At 38.4% G+C, this 20,533-nt stretch overlaps 1 protein-coding gene and 1 pseudogene across 1 annotated transcript in view; one reads left to right on the plus strand and one right to left on the minus strand.

Moving 5' to 3' along the window:
- Window positions 1–1,007, plus strand: part of DCAF17 (DDB1 and CUL4 associated factor 17) — a 57,569-nt gene extending 56,562 nt beyond the window's left edge. Inside the window, exon 17 of the mRNA XM_024122198.3 lies at window positions 915–1,007. The gene's annotated coding sequence lies outside the window, so the exon portion shown is untranslated. The remainder of the gene's footprint in view (window positions 1–914) is intronic.
- LOC102993222 (structural maintenance of chromosomes protein 6-like) lies at window positions 700–4,231 on the minus strand (annotated as a pseudogene).
- Between the last annotated feature and the right edge of the window lie 16,302 nt (window positions 4,232–20,533).

Consider the following 20,533-nt stretch of genomic DNA (forward strand, 5'->3'; position numbering starts at 1 on the left):
AAGTTTGTTTATAATATCCTTTTGTGATCTTTTAATATCTAAAGGATTTGTAATAATGGTAAGCACATGTAAAACGCCAGAAAGTTCAGTTCACAGCTGATCCAGGCTGTGGTAATGTAAGATATTTTCTCTTTTTTCCTGATCAGTCTCACAAGAAGTTTATTATGTTCATTAGCTTTTTTCAAAGAACAATTTTTTAGCTGTGTTGATTTTCTCCATTATATGTATGTTTTTATTGCATGAATTTCTACTTTTATCTTTATTTTTTCCTTTCTTCCACTTTCTTTGGGTTTTATTTCTGCTATTTTTCTTTCTTTTTTTTCCCCAGGTGCTCAAACTTTTAATTCTTACAAAATATTATAGAAATGAACTCAAACTAAACAGATATGTAAGTATGTACAAAATTTTACTTCTGAAAAAAAACTATAAAAGTAGACAGTTAAAAAAAACCAAAAAGATTTAAAACCAGTACTATAAAATTGATTTTCTCAAAGTAAAGTAAAAATAATTTTAAATTGCTGATTGTAGTTGGTTTTCTAGGCTTATTTACATAATTTATTGTGGTCAGATGTATAAAGGAGCTTTTTTTTTTTTTTTTTTTAAGAATATCTATGGTTTCATTTTATTTCATCAAATAATCCTGAATTTTTTTCCCTGTGCAAATCTTTCAACGTGAGGACATGATATTTAAGTTACAAATCAACTTTGGTCTTCTTGCTATTGAGTCACAGGTTAAAAAGGCAATGTGATTTGTCCGTTTTCAGGATCAGACATTCAAAGAATCTAATCAGTTCACTTGACAGAAGTGAGCTCGTGCTTTGAGGGGTAAGCAAGATAAATTGACTGAAACATTGGGAGTCTGCTGTCTCGAGTCTCATGTTCATTGCAGTTCTTTGGTTAACCATATCATGTAGACATCAAACTCATCCAGGCATCTGAAAGGAGATTCAGCAGTGGACCACAGGGAAAGAATGAAGCAAGCCATGGAAAAAACAAAACACCACCACCAACAACAACGTTCGCCTCTGGAGAAGGGCCTCATGTTATTGAAAGGAGCTTTGTTTCCCTCTCCAGGCTGAACTGATATAGTAACAGTTTCATTCTTGTGGTCAAAATTCATTTTTCCACAAATAGGCTGGCTGAGATAATAAGTTGTCAAAGTCCAATTTGCATTGTAAAACCTTCTAAATTGTTGATATGTTTCATATCTATGGGTTCTTATTTCTTCCAGTAATTTAATAAACCTTTCAAAAGTCCTTACTTTATTATCCAGATCAAGATACCTTTCTCTTGCTTCTTAGTACTGCCTCATTATTTCCTCTTGATCTCCATGACTAGCATGTTCTGCCTATATCTTTTGTCTTAATCTATTAATTTTTTTGTCTAGAATCGATGCAGAATTTTTTTTCTTCTAGCTGCTCTGGGCAGATTTATCTTCCTTTTTTGTGACATTTTCTCTTCTAGTTCTTCTTCTTTCATATCTAGCTCTTGTTTCTTTTTAGTTAAAGTATCCAAGTGTTCTTTTTGCTTTTCTTCAAAATGCCATTTCTCTTGTTTTTGGTTATCCACTTCAGAATCAGCAGGGTTTGATTCATCCTTAAGTGGATCTGCTAGCTGATTAATTTTCAGTTTAATTGCATCATCATACTTGTTTTCTGCTTCTATTTTCAGACTTTTAAGATGCTCCATGTTTTCTTTTTGTTGTTCCATATTTTTCTCAACTATTTTCATTTTTATTTTATTTTCTTGAGGCTCATCTTCCAAAGTTGCAACATCTGCAGACCAGAGTTCTTCTACATTCTCAAGTTCCCACATTTTAGAAATACTTTTTCTTATTTTTATCTTAACTCTTTATAATGTAATTGACACCTTCTAAGAAAATTTTCATTGTGTTTAATATCCTTTTCAAGGATAGACAAATGTTGCTGAAGATTTAATATCTGGGCTTACTTATTTTCATCCTCCTTCTGCAAGTCAGTTTGAAATAAATCCACATCTCTGCTTAGAAACTTAGGTCTTATATTTTCAGATGAATAATAATGTCCCACAAAAACCTGATCACCATCAGCAGTAAAAGCTACAGTTCTTGGCTAGCTTTGGGACTGCATTACTGCACAAGCTACACAATTATTTTTGACTACTAGCACTGTCTCTGTGCCTCTCCTGTCAGGCTATTTGCAACAACTGCATTTTCTATTTCTAAATATGTCAGAACTGTTGGAAACTGGTTGATAAGCTGCTCTGTGTCTAACATCATACGTCTTATTCCAAAACTCAGAAAATATTATCTGTGGCTTGGTGAATAAAACCTTTTCATCAGTGCCTGAAGCATTCTTTCATCAGCATGATTATGGCAACAGTAGGCTTGCAGAAGTCCTTTTAAGCAAGATTCAGTAGCCAGAGCAAGCTCAGGGTCCCAAAGATGAATGCAAGCTCCTGAAGAGCCTATGGGTTTATAGGTAAAATGTCCACATCTATAAGCATCATCTCTGGCTTTGAGAAGAGTTGGAACGTGAGGGCCAAATCCTTTTAGTCGATCGGTATTACTTTCGGTTCTTTCAGTTGCTGCTGATTATAGTTCAGCATATACTTCACATCTAATTCTTCTCTCAATTCTGGTATGTTCCTCTTCTTTTCTATGGCTAAAACTGTTCAATCTCTTGATTGAACTTTCTTGATCCTGTAAGGCCTTTACACTCTCTCCTTTTTTATATATATAATTTTTGATTATAGTTGATTTAAAATGTGTTTCTGCTGTACAGCAAAGTGAATCAGTTATACATACACATATATCCACTCTTTTATATTCTTTTCCCATATAGGTCATTACAGAGTATTGAGAAGTGTTCCCTGTGCTATATAGTAGGTCCTTATTAGTTATCTATTTTATATATCAATCCCAATCTCCCAATTTATCCCTCCCCCTCTTCCCCCCAGTAACCATAAGTTTGTTTTCTACATCTGTGACTATTTCTATTTTGCAAATAAGTTCACTTGTACCATTTTTTTAGATTCCACATATAAGTGATAGCATATGATATTTGTCTTCGTCTGACTTACTACACTCAGTATGACAATCTCTAGGTTACACTCTCTTTTAACTAAGATAATTTTTTTGCCTTTTCAGTTGCTCAAGTTCCAAAGATTGATTAGTACTTTTTTTTTTTTTTTTTTTTTAGTTCTTCAATTCTTTTGCAGAGCTACTCATCATCTTTCTTTAATGTTCAATATGCATTTAGGGAATGGTTATATAAAACTTCAGCTTCATTATAGGCCCTTTTCTTAGGAGTAACATCTTTCAATACGATACGTTTTGGTGTTCATGCATTTGTCTCTTGACTAATCTTTTGTATTTTATCTTGAATATCCTTGTATTTTTTCTGCTTCATTAAGTCTGACCTGCTGTTTTTCCATTTTCCTGTCAAGTCTAGCAGCACGATCTTCTCCAATTTTTATATTATCTCTGATAGCATTCAGTTGTTTTTCAGTTTCATTGACCACTGCCAAGGCATTTCACATTTCAAGTACAATAAATTAGCTTTCATTGTACTTACACTAGCAATACTTTGTAAACGTCTTCTTTCTCTAAACACTGGCACTTTAGTTCAGTAAATTACTCTTCCTTTATTTATCTACTCCTTTGTTCTTTGTTTCCATAATGTATAAATAATCTTCCTTCATCTGTTCAAGTGGGGTTGCTTTCATGAAGAATTTGTATTTGTCTCCCTCAATTTTAGACAGCTATAACTGGTTGCTCATCTCTTGTGTTAAAACAGAAACTGGATTATCCACCTGCATGTTAAAATGATCAAGAACTGCAATTAGTTCTTCTTTCCTAGTAGAAGCCACGTTTCCGTTTCACTTTTTAGTTTATAAAATCAACTTCCATCCATGCTGATGAGACGTTGCACAGCTGTAGAGTCACCATACACATTTGTTTTATAGGCATCACCTCCGCTGTTCTTAATGTTATTGAGATAGCTGCTGAGTTCCATTGTTGCCAGCAACAAAGTTGATATTAGAACCAAATTTAAAGGGTGTAAGCATGGAATGACACATGAAGTTTCTTAGCTGAATACTCTCAATTATCCCAATTTCTCCTGCAAAGTAGAAGTATCATTAGTGAAAGAAACTGTACATTCATCTTCCTCACTTTATCAAAATCCTCCAGCTCTTGTCTCAGTCTTTTGGCATTTTTAGGAGAGAAGTTTTCTTCCTCTCTTTTGGCCATCAGGTCTCAAACAAGACGAAGTCTCAAAGAACCGATCAGCGGGACTGTCGCGGTGCAACCCTATGCTGAGGCTACTCTGGGCGCGTCCTGGCCTCGTCTGGCCGCCATTGGCCCACTGGAACCGCGTGCCTGCCGCCCGGTGCTCCACACCTGCCTCTGCTGTTTTTCTAATTTCATGAGACAGATTTTTAGATCATAAGTTTTTCCGTCTTGCTTCTTTCCTAATATGTGCATTTTATATGCTGTAAATTTGCCTCTCAGCATGGCTTTTACTGCATCTCCCAACTTGTGACAGGTTGTACTTTCAAGGTTTAATCCGCTTAAAATATTTTCTAATATCCTTAATGATTTCTTGTTTGAACAATGGACTATGTAGAAATGTATTTCTTAATTTAAAAATGTGTGAATTTTCTACTTAAAATTTTATTTATTTCTAGCTTAATTCCACTATGGTCAGAGAATATGTTCAGTGTCATTTCAGTTCTTTGAAATTTGTTGAGACTTGCTTTGTGGTCCAGCATTTGGTCAGTTTTGCTTAATTTTCCATGTATAGTTGAAAAGTTCTACTTTCCCCTGGAATTTGCCTGTTCATTCCTGGCACTCTCTTGTGGCTTGTTTATCTTAGTAGTAATTTCCTTTACTTCCTTTTTTGAAAAATTAAACTGTGAAGTACCACATGCATCGTGGAAAAAAACATAATTCAAAAAATAACCACAAAACAACAAAACCCATCCTCCAGGTCAAGATATAGAATATTATTAGCACTTGAGAAACCACATGTGTGTGCCTTTCTGATCACAATTGTATCTCTCCCCAGGATGTAACCATTATCCTGATTAATTTCCTTGCTTTTCTTTTTAAATGTACTACCCCTGTGTGCATTTCGAAACAAAAGGGCTTACTTTTGCCTCTTGTTGAACTTTAAGTATATAATCACATTGTATATACTCTTCTGTGTTCTGCTTTTTTACTCAACATTAGGTATATAAGATTCATTTATGTATCTCCACCTTGTTCCTTTTGTTGCATTTCAGTTGATTTTTATTACTGTATAGCATTCAGGTGTGTCAAAATTTATTTACCTGTTCTACTATTGATGGGCTTTGGGGTGATTTCCAGTTTAGGCCAATTAATAACAGTACTACTGTGAACATTCTTGTACATACATCCAGATGCACATCTGCATGTATTTCTCTAAGGTATAGATCTTGGATTTAAATTGTTGGGTCGGGGGTACATATATGTTCAGCTTTATTGGATGCCACATGATATTTTCACGAAGAGTATACCAGTTTACAATCTCACCAGCATTGTTTGGATGTTCCTGTTGTTCCATTTTTCTCTCCAACACTTAATGTTGTCAGACTTTTAACTTTTTTCCTAATCTGATAGGTGTGTATCCCATTGTAGTTTTAATGTGTACTTCCCTAATTACTAAGGAGGATGTCTGTTTATTGATCATTTGGGTATCACCTTTTGTATAGTACCTGTTAAAGTCTTACCCATTTTTCTGTTTGATTTGCGCTATCAGTTTGTAATAGTAATGTTTACTAGGCTTTGCTGATTATATGTATTGCAAATACCTTCTCCTATTTTTTCTTTTTCTTTTTACTCTAATACCTAATAATGAGTCTTTTGAGGAACAGTTCTTAATTTTAATGTGGTTAAATTTATCAATCTTTATTTTATAGTTGTTACTGTTTGCATCTCCTTTTATAAATGCTTTACTGTCCTGGGGCTATGAAGATAATACTCTCTCAATTCTTTTCTAAGAGCATTATAGTTTTGCCTTTCTTATCTAGGCTTTAATCTATCTGTAACTGATTTTTGTGTAGCCAAAGAAGCCATCATTCTGGGATCACTTCAGGGTCTTGGCTCAGTTCATCCTTCCCAACCTTGTGTTGGCCAAAGCCTCAGTATCCTGATAGCAGTGTTACCACTATCTTCATTTACCTCAGAACAACTCTGGTTTTATTTTGATTTTTGGAGTGAGAGGGGCTTCAGAGACCTCCCCTATCTCTTGAGAGACCAGCAATGCCTCAAAGAGACAGGTCCTATCCAAGGTCTAGTTGTTCCTTAGCAGAAGGGTGCCTCTGTGCACCTAATCAGTCACCACACCATTTGGAAATCCTTAACAATATATTTTGCATATTGTTCCAGGTCAGTACATATAGAGCATTTTCATTCTTTTAAAAGGCTGCATAATGATCTATTGTATGAAATTTATTTAACCAGTCCCCAATGGTGGACCTTTAGATTCTATCCAATTATTTATTTTTACAATACTGCAGTGTCATTTCACACCTGAGTATATCTGTATTATAAATTCCTAGAGATAGAACTACTAGATCCTGTACCCTCCCCCAACCCCCAGAATAGAGTTTGTATCAATTTAAACTACAGAAATGTAGGAGCATGCCTATATTTCCACATTCTCACCAAATGCATTATAAAACTTTTATACTTATCCATCTGATAGTTGAAAATAATATCATAATTTCAATTTGTATCTTTTACTATGGGTGAGATTGAGTGCCTTTTTATACATCTAAGAGAAATTTGTGTTTCCTTTTCTTGGAACTATAATGTTCCTAGTCTTTGCCCTTTTTTTTCTGTTGGGTTTTCCAGGTAGTTTTTAAGAATCCAAAAGTTTGCAAGGTCTTGTACTGAAATGTACATAGAATATTTGCTTTATGCAACTTTAAGGAAATATACCACAGTGTTCTTTGACAAAGTATATAGATGCAGTGTTGCAATTTAGATATTTTACTGAACTCATTAAAAAGAAGATTTTATGGGGTTTGGAGGAAAAGTAGAACTTTGTAAGTACACAGGGAATATTAAGCAAAACTGTTCAGTGCTGTACCATAAAGCAAGTCTGAACTGTCCCAAGTGTTATTCTTTACATATGAAAGATTATCTTGTTTTTCTTTCTCTATGAAGAACCAAGCTTTACAAAGATTTATTACTGCTGAAATTTTAATCTACCCAATTAATTTGTGAATTTGTAAATTAATTTAAATAAGTATGCAAATCTGAAGTCCTTTAATAGATTAGATGTCATGGAATTGAAGGTCCACAGCTAAAATGGGCAACAGATTCCATTATCTTATTTCCTCTGCACTTAACGCTAATTGCACTTTCAGTGATATTTTTATGATAGAATATTAGCCCAGCTTCTTCAGCATTCATAAACTTTAATATAGCTGAAACTTAAGAATATAAACACTAATCATTAACTTAGTACACTGTTAATTGAAACTGTACTCTGTTCTTGTTTTCGAATAATAGTAGTAAATTCCTTTGGAAGCAAACAAGGGAAAAGGATTTTCATGTCATTCAGTTTTTCTGATTTAGGACGCTAGCATATCTAATGCAGAATATCTTCAAAGTAAAGCAAGTTCACACTCTCACATTACTTCAAAGACTTTTGGTGTCTTTGGGGACTTGATAATTTATGTGTATTTGACCAGTAGAATATATTCTTATACTTCCTATTTTTGAGCCACTGATTAAATTATATTTAATTAAACTGCACAAGCATTTAACAATTCTCCTGTAGAGTATATCCAGACTAAGCCTATAGCCTTAACACTATGGTTAAAAAATCTGACAGTTAATCTAAAGTTATTGACTTTGCAATATATGTACTCCTTAGCACTTGCCCTTGGAATACACTAACAGACATTTTAAACATTTGGGCCACAGGTAAATACCATTTTTTAAAGATGAAGTTATTTTAGGATTGGAGGAATTGCAAAGAATGCCTGGTCTATTCCCCTACTTCATCCTAGATAAAAAGTGAGGCATGGGGCCTCCCTGGTGGCGCAGTGGTTGAGAGTCTGCCTGCCGATGCAGGGGACACGGGTTCGTGCCCCGGTCCGGGAGGATCCCACATGCCGCGGAGCGGCTGGGCCTGTGAGCCATGGCCGCTGAGCCTGCGCGTCCGGAGCATGTGCTCCGCAACGGGAGAGGCCACAACAGTGAGAGGCCCGAGTATCAACCCCCACCAAAAAAAAAAAAAGTGAGGCACAGAAAGATTGTGGCTTGCCTAACAGATAAAAGCAGCTCAAATGTACAAAACTTTCCGATTAAGTCTACTTCCAGGATATTAATAGAATTATCATTCTGTTCTAAGTTTCACTTTTGATGTATGAAAGATGCAAGTGATGGAGACCATCCAAAGAAACTAGCCCCTCATTCTTTGGAGCTAGATTTTAGTAATAAAGAGGACATTCTGAATAACTAATATAGTCATTCTAGTGCTTACAGAGAAGCATCACTTAAAAGGTTCCCACCAAAAACTTAAGTTTGATGGCAAATATCCTTGCCCCCCAAACCATACCACTCTAGAATCAATGTATAGTGTTCTAAGTTTAATCTTGGAAAACTACTTAGGGACAGAGTAAATGGAGTTATTCTTCTCAGTTTTAATGTCTATGTCAAACTAGAGAGCTAAGGCTGGACTTCCAGAACCTTATATATTTCCATAAAACACCTTCCCATGAGTTTAGCCTGGGTGAATCATGCAAATTAAAAGAAAATTATTAGTACCTAATTGCCCCCCCCACAAATAAAGACTGTTCCCACACAGATAGATATGGGCAAAATTTGAGTCAGAGCAAACATGAGAAACATGAAAAAGAAATACCATACTCATTTCATCGTTGGCAGGTACTGTCTTTGCCAGAAATTGCTTTTATAGTGGAGATTGCCCAAATCAAAATCCTCAAACCCAGTGGCTTTTCCGACTCTGTACATAAGCAAGGAAAGCCTTTATGATGTCACAGGAGGGGAGCCAGGAAGTTACTAGAATCTTGTTTTAGCACTTTAGACTTAAGTAATCATCTTGATGTACCTCAAATGCAAATTTATTACCTAAGAGATGGGTTTGGAGGAGCTTCTAGAAGCTAAGTTTGTTGCAGCTTGGAACAAAACTGGACCTGGAGTGGCCTGGTCCACGATGGTCTGGGATGCACTGATTTTTATAGTTGCTGATTCCTAGAGTTAATCTGCCTTCCTAGCTGGGGAAACACTGAGGGAACTGACCTGATGATGGCTATGGGTGGATGTCCAGCCAGCAGACAGAACATGTTATCCAAAAGCTATGGCCACAAACTACAGAAAGATCAAGTCAGCAACAGGAAGATGCAACCTGGAGTAACGTAAAACTCGTGAATATAGCTGTTCAGATCATGCATTGCACAAATCTAGATGATACCATTTGCATCGATGATATGTCCCAGCAGGTGGACCAAACATAGATATTGGGAATGCAGGAATAATAAATAAATGGTTGTCCAAATAGGTATATGGAGACAGTTGGAACAGGCAAAGTCTACCAATGGTTAAGGATTCAGAGACAGGACTCTCCAGCCTAAGAAGATAAACCATAAAGGAAATTGTCATGTCTTTAACAAAAAAGAGACTCTTAAAGGTTTTGTCACCTTGGGGTGTCATCAGGAGGTGATTCAGCAAGTGGGTCTGACCACCTCCTTTTGAATTTCACCTCCTCTGGATTCTTGCTACTGCCATGGGCACTGTAGCCCACTGGTCCAGTGCTCTGCCATTAAAGTTCTGGTGCAAGTGTGGACAAAAATACCTTATTTTGAGTCTTCCCAATAAAGTAGAAACAAGCTAGAATTTTTCCAGAAAAGATTTAACTAAATAAAAAACATGAACAAAAAAAATACTTAAGGAACGTAAAAAGAACTATCTCCACCCAGCTTTTGCACTTCTAGGAATTTATCCAAAAGAAATAGTTATGAATGAGTGTCAATTAGGGTTTGATCAGAGAAGCAGAACCACTTGTGAGTGATATAGAGAGCTCTGTATAGAGATTAGACCTTATACAGTTGTGGAAGCTGGTTGTGCAGTCTGTGCAAGACTGCGGCTCTTCATCTGGTGCCAAGCCTGAAGTCGGCAGGGCAGCAATTAGGACAGGGAGATGCATGTGAAGTAGGAGAGAGTGGGGACAAACTGGAACCCACAGGATGAGATAAAACCAAAAGGATGGAACCGGAACTTGCACCTGCCTCTCACTGCTTCCAAACATCCAACTTCAGTGATGTGGAAGACTTCTAGAAGATCGAGTGCACTTCACCACAGGGCTGCACATGTGCCTGGGCCAAGATTTGGAAAAGTTGAAAGAGGAGATCTGGTGGGAGCTGGATCTGTGAGGCCCAGGTACTATCCCATGAAGAACTAGCTGGAGTTGCCACAGGCCTGGCTGCTGGCCCGTCTAACAAGATGATCCATGACGGTGTGCATGAGCTCTGACAGTGCTTGAGCCTACACCAGTCTTCCAGGTATAAGTATGACTGCTGCTTCATTTCCACCATCTAAATCTCATGCAGAAAAAATTTATGGCTCTCATTAACTCAGAACCATGCAGGGCAGGGGGTTCTGGGAAATGTAAGTCCAGATTACTTGACACAGTACAAAGTCACCATAGAATGTGTGCCAAAAATTAACTACATAGATTTTCACTGCAGTGTTATTTATAACGATAAAGAATAGAATATGACCTGTCTAACAGTACAGAAATGGTTAAAATTTTATGGTATATCCACACATTAGAATATATTACAAAGGATGTAAAAGAATATATATGTCCATAAACCTATGTTCACAACACAATTATCATTGTACCCGGTTGTATAAATACAAAGTTTTGATTAAAACACTATGGTAGGGGCTTCCCTGGTGGTGCAGTGGTTAAGAATCCACCTGCCACTGCAGGGGACACGGGTTCGAGCCCTGGTCCGGGAAGATCCCACATGCCGCGGAGTAACGAAGCCCGTGCACCACAACTACTGAGGCTGCACTCTAGAGCCTGCGAGCCACAACTGCTGAGCTCGAGTGCCACAACTACTGAAGCCTGCGCACCTAGAGCCCATGCTCCGCAACAAGAGAAGCCACCGCGATGAGAAGCCCGCACACCGCAACGAATAGTAGCCCCCACTCACCGCAACTAGAGAAAGCCCGTGTGCAGCAATGAAGACCCAATGCAGCCAACAAATAAATTAATTAATTAAAAAAAATTAAAACTGGAAAGAAAGCAAGAAAAAAAAATCACCTGAGTTTATACAATAATGATCCTACCTATCTTACCTTCTGAGTTCCCAAGCCTTGTCCCTCTCACATTCTGTGAGAAGGCCTGAGCCCAAAAGGATGGGTATAACTTACTAGGGACCTGGCCCAGATTCCTCACTCTCTGGTCTCTACTCTGTACCCACATGGAGGGCGCTGTCTTGTGACCTGCCAGATGGGAGCTGGACACCAATATAAAACTCAACGCTCCATATCTTTGAATATGACATTGTCTGCTTGGGACTGCCTTACAGCACTAACCCTGGTTTTCATCCGAGAGACTGACCTCTCTCCAGGTATTTGGCAGGAACCTGGAGATTACCATAACATATTTCACTCTTTAGGGGAAACCTGCACTCCCTCAATCCTAGTCACTAGGATGTAAGCTAGGATGTAAGCTTTAAAAGGGCACTGGACTGGTTTTTGTTTTGTTTTGTTTTTGGTTTTTTTTGGTTCACAGATGTGGTCCCAAGGTCCTGGCACATAATAGACTCTTAGAACATTGAACTAATTTTTTTCTGTATAGCAAATGGCTTAGTCTTTTATAGACAACACAGCAATCTCTTATTTTTAAATTCTAGACAAGGACGTCTCCTATGCTTTCTCCCTCAATCTCCATCTTTATCTCATCCCCTAGGAGAAGTTGCTGATTGGTTAGTCGGAAACCTGGACAATGACTGGGCTGAGTTTTCTAGGGATAGAGGTTTCATATGTTTAAAGCTCAGTAAAAGGTCAGTTCTTGAGGAATGACCCTTGCCCATGTATCTCCCTTCCACTTTCTCTCTCACCCTGTGGCTCCATTCCCCTGCTGCTAGAAGCAGGCACTGGATCTACTTTTCCTCGTATCTGAGCTGATTTCAGGTCCAGAATTCAAGTTTAGTATTTGGAGAGGACTGTGAGTTCCATGAGGACAGAGACCTTTGTCAATTTTTGCTCACTTATATTCTCAGCACCTACCATAGTGTCTGGCATCTCTCTCTTAGATAGATAGATAGATAGATAGATAGATAGATAGATAGATAGGTAGATAGATAATAAAGAGATGATAGAGAGAGATCGATGTAGATAGGTAGGTATAGACAGATGTACAGAGAGAGAATCTCTAAATCTTTCTGTAGAGAGCGGTTGTTTTGATTGAATGAATGTGGAAAGAGCTCAAAGCATACTTTAGGAAAAAGGAGACTTTCACATGATTCTAGCTCAGCATACCAGATTTCTACTTTGAGGTGTTGGGTCATAATCAGCTTATTGTAAAACGCCATTTTACCTTCTATGTGTTGGTCATTGTCCTGTGCATACATTTTCACTAAGAACCTTAAAGTTTTACCAGGTTCTCCAGTGATAATAAAACCATTTAAGAACCCCAAATCTCACCCTGTTTTCCAACATGAGTCAATTTTTTAAAAAAGCCATAGCATTTATACAAGAAATATAGTCAGACTTCTTAAAGGAAGCCTATCAGGATAGCTGCTAGCCTTCCTAAAATCTCACTGATTTGAGATACAGATCCTTGAAGAAACACAGACCCCTGTCCCTGGCACTAGATAAGCATCTGGGAGAGTCACAGCTGGCCAGGCTGTGGTCATTAGGTTGTGATTGTCAGGTGTTAAGCATCTTGAGGTAGTGCTTTTGTCCTAGGATAGCCTTCTCAAACTTAAATTTCCTACTAACCACCTGAGAAGCTTATTAATATGCAGATTATGATTCAGGAAGACTGCAGTAGAGCCTGAAGTTCTTCATTTCTAACAAGCTGGTCCAAGGACCACATTTTGAGTAGCAAGGACCTAGAACACTGACCTCTCTTCTTTCCACATGCAGGAGGTGCTTTTGTCCCATGATAGTGAGAAAAAGTAATTTTTGAAAGTGGTAAGCTATTTAAACATTCTGTGCCTCTGTTTAATCACTTTTTTGATAAAAATAATATTACAGGAAAAGTCCTTTTCTTCAGGAGGAAATGAGTCTTCCAAATGTCTCAATAGCTTATCTACATAAGGTACTTTTCTCCACCCTATGTGGTAAACAGAAATCACAAAAGGAAACAGTAGGAATCAGGCTAATATATCAATAATCACAATAAATATAAATAGATTAACTCACCTATTAAGAGATAAAGACTAGCAGAGTGACTTTTTCCCTAACATTTTATTATGAAAATTTTCAAACGTGCAGAAAAGTTGAAAGACTTTTACAGTATACACCCATATACCCACCACCTAGATTCTGCAATTAATATTTGCTGTAATTGCTTCATCACTTGTCTCTCCACAAACTGACTTTTTAAAAAAATCCAGTTATATGCTGCTTACAAAAGACACATCTAAAAACAACAGAAATTTGCAACTATGTGGTGATGGATATTAACTAAATTTGTGGTAATCATTTTGTAATTATATACATATATCAAATCATTCTATTATACACTTAAAACTAATACAATGTTACATATCAATAGTAAATGAATAAAAAATAAATTATAAATAAATAAAATATAGAACAGAAAAGTTTAAAAAATGGGATTCAAAAGTCATTTGCTGGAAGGCTAATGATGCTACCCATCTTGTGAAGTCCTATCCACGTTATCAGCTGGATATACTAATTGATCAAGGAAAAGATGACCACTTCCTTTCAGATGGACAGTTACTACCTGAAAACTTCATCGCTGCCTGTACAGAAAAGAAAATCCCTGTTGTTTTCAGACTGCAAAAGGGTTATGATCATAGCTACTACTTCATTGCAAAGTAGCTTCATTGCATAGCTACTACTTTATTACCAATCACATCAGATATCATGCAAAATACCTGAATTCCTGAAAAACTTCAGATAAGAGAATCTCTTGAGGATCACAAAATTGTAATAAACAGAATTGCAAGGAAAAAAGATTTTAAAACATTGGATTTCTTAATGCTAAAAATGCTTTATTCTGTAGTTGATTCACCCTCTGGATAAATATAACAAACCTGAAAAAAAAAGTGGTTTGCAATACCATATGATATCACATATGTGGAATCTAAAATATGACACAAATGAATCTATCTATGAAACAGAAACAGACTCACAGACATAGAGAACAGACTTGTGGTTGCCAAGCGGGAGGGGAGGTGGGGGAGGGATTGACTGGGAGTTTGGGATTAGCAGATGCAAACTATTATATATATAGAATGGATAAACAACAAGGTCCTACTGTGTAGCACAGAGAACTATATTCAATATCCTGGGATAAACCATAATGGAAAAGAATATGAAACAGAATGTATATGTATTTATAACAATCACTTTGTTGTACAGCAGAAATTAATACAACTATGTAAATCAACTATACTTCAATTTTTAAAACATCATTTGCACATCATTTTATCTTTATTAGGAGTTCTAGTTCTATGTGTTCAAAATAATGGGGAAATAATGAAAAATAAAAAAGGATTACGTTTATACTAAATAATTTGAAGATTCTTCCTTATAGTATCCATAGTCACTACTGGCCTTCTCAATCTTTTTTAAAACATGGGATTACAAAGGAAACCAGCTACACTGAAGAGGAGTTACCAAAATTTAAAAAAAGAACAATTTGTGATACAATGGTATATGTGCTTCATTCTTGTTGCATTACAAGATCTAGCTGCAGGCTTAATAACTGTTGTTACTCTGAAGAGGTGCTGAGCACAAATGGAAAGTTGAGATACCTGCAACAGCTCTCCATGGGACGTGAGAATATCAGTGATTTCTATTGGTGACAAAATCACAGCCACTGCGAATAGTAGTGGAGCTTGTTGTCTGCTTTCATAATTATAGAAATTGCTAAATTTCAGTTACAAGTTAATGAAAATAAAGGTGCAATTTTTCTCCCATTCAGGTTTTATCCATAGACATCAGGTTAAGAACCCCAGACTAGGGCTTCCCTAGTGGCGCAGTGGTTGAGAGTCTGCCTGCCGATGCAGGGGATACGGGTTCGTGCCCCGGTGCAGGAGGATCCCACATGCCGCGGAGCGGCTGGGCCCGTGAGCCATGGCCGCTGAGCCTGCGCGTCCCAAGCCTGTGCTCCGCAACGGGAGAGGCCACAACAGTGAGGGGCCCACGTACCCCCCCAAAAAAAGAACCCCAGACTAATCTGAAGCCGTCCTGTCACAGATCAGCAAACTGCCTCCCAGTTTTGGGCCCGTGTAAATTGTCTGATTACACAGCAGATTGAAATCCTGGAACAATGTATGTTCACTTATTCCAAACTGCTTCGTGTTGACTGGAATCTCAAGGCTCTAGGCTTGGAGAAACATATAAATGACAGAAGCCATGCTAAATTTATTTTGGTACAAAAGTAAAATTTGGACTTATACCATTTGGGTTTTCTCTTTAAAAAAGAGCTTTACCTGCTACCAGAAATTATAATCAAGGTTTCCCAAGATTCAGTGAGGTCTGTCTAAGCTGTTTGCAGATAAAATTTGTTTAGTGAAATATTTGGCCAATTAAGAAAGCCTCTCTGGTCTGCTTTCAGAGTTCTTTTTTGGACACCATCCCTTCATACTTTAATAAAATCCTGACATCTGTGAGCCAAAATTCTGGAAATATATTTCTGAGACACTCCGTCTGTGAACACCCTTTAAAAAAATGCATCAGTGACAGAGAAGACTGTAATTAGAACACTTATTCCTATTATTACACAGCCAAACAAGGAAGTATCCCATAAAAGTTCTCCAAAAGTAAACAATGTTTTTGGCTACTCGTTAATAATAGTATAACTCAGTTCTTCACATACTATAAAGTCCCATCCAAATAGTCCAATGTGCTTGTAAAATTTGATTTATGTGGAAGAAAGCTTGGTCACAAGAAAAGTGTTCCAGAGCATTCTTTCCTTTGCTAATTCTCTGACTTGATTTTAGGCTCTCTATTCTAACCTTGTCAGTCTGTCAGTCAGTCCAGGAGTGTGTTTTTAAACGCCTTTTCTCTGTCAATGACTGTTCTAGACTGTATTAGCTATATTTTCTTCCTTTTCATATTCTTTTTTCCTTCCAGTTTTATTTAGATATAATTGATATACAGCACTGTACAAGTTTAAGGTGTACAGCATAATGATTTGACTTACATACATCGTAAAATGATTAACACAAGTCTAGTGAACATCCCTCATCTCATATAGATCTAAAATTAAATAGAAAAAAAATCTTTTTCTTGTGATGAGAACTCAGGATTTGCTCTCAACTTTCATATATAACATACAGTGGTGTTAATTATATTTATCATGTTGTACATTACAGCCCTAGTACTTATTTATCTTATAACTGGAATTTGTATTCTTTTCTGTATTCTTTTATTCAATTAAATTTTTAATTGAAGTATAGTTGTGCTAATTTCTACTGTACAGCAAAGTGCTATGTTGTGCTAATTTCTACTGTACAGCAAAGTGACTCAGTTATACATATATATACATTCTTCTTTATATTCTTTTCTATTATGGTTTATCCCAGGGTATTGAATATAGTTCCCTGTGCTATACAGTAGGACCTTGTTGTTTATCCATTCTATATGTAATACTTCACATCTACTAACCCTAAACTCCCAGTCCATTCCTCCTCCCCCTTGGCAACCACAAGTCTGTTCTCTATGTCTGTGAGTCTGTTTCTGTTTCATAAATAGGTTCATTTGTGTCATATTTTAGATTCCACATATAAGTAATATCATATGGTATTTGTCTTTCTCTTTCTGAGTTACTTCACTTAGTTTGATAATCTCTAGTTGCATCCATGTTGCTGCAAATGGCATTATTTCATTCCGTTTTATGGCTGAGTAGTATTCCATTGTATATATGTACCATATCTTCTTTATACATTCATCTGTCGAAGGACATTTAGGTTGTTTCCATGTCTTGGCTATTGTGAATAGTGGTGCATGTATCTTTTCAAATTATAGTTTTGTCTGGATATATGCCCAGGAGTGGGACTGCTGAATCATATGGTACTTCTATTTTTAGTTTTCTGAGGAACCTCCATACTGTTTTCCACAGTGGATGCACCAACTTACATTTCCACCAACAGTGTAGGAGGGTTCCCTTTTCTCCACACCCTCTCCAGCACTTGTTCTTTGTAGAGTTTTTATTTTTTTATTTTTATTTTTTGCGGTACGTGGGCCTCTCACTGCCCTGGCCTCTCCCGTTGCAGAGCACAGGCTCCGGACGCACAGGCTCAGCGGCCATGGCTCACGGGCCCAGACGCTCTGCGGCATGTGGGATCTTCCCGGACCCGGGCACGAACCCGTGTCCCCTGCATCGGCAGGCAGACTCTCAACCACTGCGCCACCAGGGAAGCCCTAGAGTTTTTAATAATGGCCATTCTGATCAGTGTGTGGTGGTACCTCACTGTAGTTTTGATTTGCATTTCTCTAATAATTAGCAATGTTGAGCATCTTTTCTGTATTCTTAATGCTCTGGCATTTGGGGCCTTGTGGACTGGAAACCACCCCTCCCAGGGTTAACTAATTCCTGGAGATAATTTGCCTGCCAGCACGCCTTTTTGTGCAGACTGACCACTTTGGAGTCTATCCCCCCACTCAGCTCCTTTTATTAGACCCAGGAGAAGAGGAAGGAGTGTGGAGAGCACCTTGAGAGGTGCCCAAGGAAAGGCCCAGCTTGATAGAGCTTCTTCCCCATGTCAGGGGAGGGGGTGTAGGTTAGACCAAGGCATTGCTTCTGTTCCTTCCACACTACACTGCTTTGTAAGATCTTCCTGACCCTTTGATTATTTTTTTATTTTTATTTTTTTTTGCGGTACGCGGGCCTCTCACTGTTGTGACCTCTCCCTTTGCGGAGCACAGGCTCCGGACGTGCAGGCTCAGCGGCCATGGCTCACGGGCCCGGACGCTCCGCGGCATGTGGGATCTTCCCGGACCGGGGCACGAACCTGTGTCCCCTGCATCGGCAGGCGGACTCTCAACCACTGCGCCACCAGGGAAGTGCTGATTATTATTATTTTTAATTTAATTTATTTTTTGGCTGCATTGGGTCTGGTAAAGTCTGGAAGAGAGTTACTTGCTGCCTCTTCCCACACTGGGGCTCCGCAGGTTGTGCCAGATACAGATGAAATCTTTCCTTGCTGCCCTCTTAGGGGGGCTGGACTCTGGGAGCCTCAGGTGAGGGAAGTGGTAGAGGCGGGCTCCACCGCCAGAGCGGGGGACCAATCTCCTCAGCAGTTCCCTCGGAGGAGAAACACCTCAGCAAAGCAGACATTTGGTTTTTGCCCTGAAGACAACACAGGAGGAAAGAATATTCCTCCCATTAACGTGGATTTGTGTTCTTTTCAAAACTGTAACCCTTGTTTTCTTTCCCTAAGGAGCCTTTGAGCACTGCCTGGGCTTGGATTACAGCATGAGTCACGGCGTGAGCTGTGTCACTTTATCTTAGTCATCTGAGACAGCTTTCTGATCCCCAAATCTCTGGTCTAGTAGAAGAGAAGAGAGGAAGATGTGTGAGCTCACTTCTGCTTGTGATTTTTTTCTTGCTTCATATATTCCTCCTTTCACAGTATGTCCTAAGAAGGCACAGACAAGGCTGGGGAAACAGTAGTATTAGGCAAGAGTATTTTTCCACTTGTCTCTGTCACGGTCCTGCAGGAAACAGCTGGTTTGCACACAGTCTTTCATTCAAGAGAGTTTAATAAGGGAACTATTTACAGGGGTGCAAACAGACTCTTCTGTCTGTTTGGGTTACGAACCCCACAAGGAATGGCGAGGACCAGGGACAAGCGTGAGCCGGCAGCCGATACCACGCGCAGGCCTGTAGAAGGGAGTGGGCATGGTGTTACTGGTCCCTGGGAGAGCTGTAGCTGGGGAAGAGGGGACACTCAAAAGTCCCCATGTGTTCTTCCAAAAGAGGAACACAACCACTGTAAAAACCATGGTCTGGCAAGGGGGCATGGTGGGATAAATAGGTCAATGACTCCTCTTTCTTCCTGCCCTCTGATCTTCCAGCACCACCCATTGACCAAAGTCAGTTGGAAGCCAGAGGACTAGAAGTCTGTCAGGGCACAGGGCAAGACCAAGAAGGGTGGAGAGTGGAGGGGCAAACAGAGTAACCAACACACTGTCAACATTTGAATGTTTAAAAAATGGTCCACTTACTCCAGACAGCAAACCACTAAGTACAACTTATTAGACTTTACATTAGAATACTGGACTTCTGTACATGCCAAAGAAATGCAACACTGCCTCGTGGAAGATCAGCAGATAAATGGCAAACAGGGCCCCTGGTTCCTGATCTCTTGATGAGTGGGGTTTAGATTTTTCTCTCCCTGGCCCTTCACAGCTCTCCTCACTCTGCATTTTGTATCTGTCAGAGACAATAAAAATCTGTGCCAATATATACATGTTTCTAGAATCATAGGTTTTTCGGAAGGCTATCTTGTTCAATGCCCCACCCCATCCCCACACATCAGGCAGCCCTTTGATAGCATTGATGTAAAAAGTACTTGAGTAAAGTAACTTTGTAAACTTTACAAAGTACTTCACAAAGTATCTGAGTAAGTACTTTGGTGGCAAATTGTTTACCACCCCCTGAGGGAAACTTATATAAAAGATCTGTTTTTAAAAGTTGTTAATACCAAGCCACAACAAACTTTATTAAAAAGTTTCCTCTTTCAAGTGACAAGTTTTATCAAAGTTAGGTCCTTAAAGGAAAACTTAAAAGTTGAAATTTTTCTCAGTTTAGCTGGTAACTTCAAGATGATTCAACATCATCCATACTATTTGGCCATGTTTTCATTTCCTGAGGTGTTTTGTTAAATGGAGTCTGGAATCCCACAGATTCTTCTTTGATATTGCTGCAGAGTAAAATCAGCTAGAGAGTGGAGTGAAGGTGTTGGGCTAAGGGGGTGAAGAAGTTACCTGGGGACAAGAACTAGATACTTTTAGGGAGAAGAATAGGGACACAATGATATTGTTGTTAAAGAATTACTAGTTAAAGGTCGAAGAGGAAGAGAAACAGCATAAAATTAAACAGGGAATCTTTGTAGCACTCAGGAACCCCAAAGGTCTGAAAAAATAAAACTGGAAGATTCAGTGATAGTTTCTGTTTATTCCTATGGATCTATTCTCACCCTTCTCCACTCTGCTGTGTCCTGGAGGCTGACCTATATGGGCTACATCATCTTCCCTCTGAGTTTCAGATTAGCTTCAGCCATTTGGGACCAGGCAGGAGATTGGAGGGGAAGAGAGTAAGGCTGGAATATTCAT

The sequence above is a fragment of the Physeter macrocephalus genome, chromosome 2, assembly GCF_002837175.3.
Source record: "Physeter macrocephalus isolate SW-GA chromosome 2, ASM283717v5, whole genome shotgun sequence".
Classification (NCBI taxonomy): Eukaryota; Metazoa; Chordata; class Mammalia; order Artiodactyla; family Physeteridae; genus Physeter; species Physeter macrocephalus.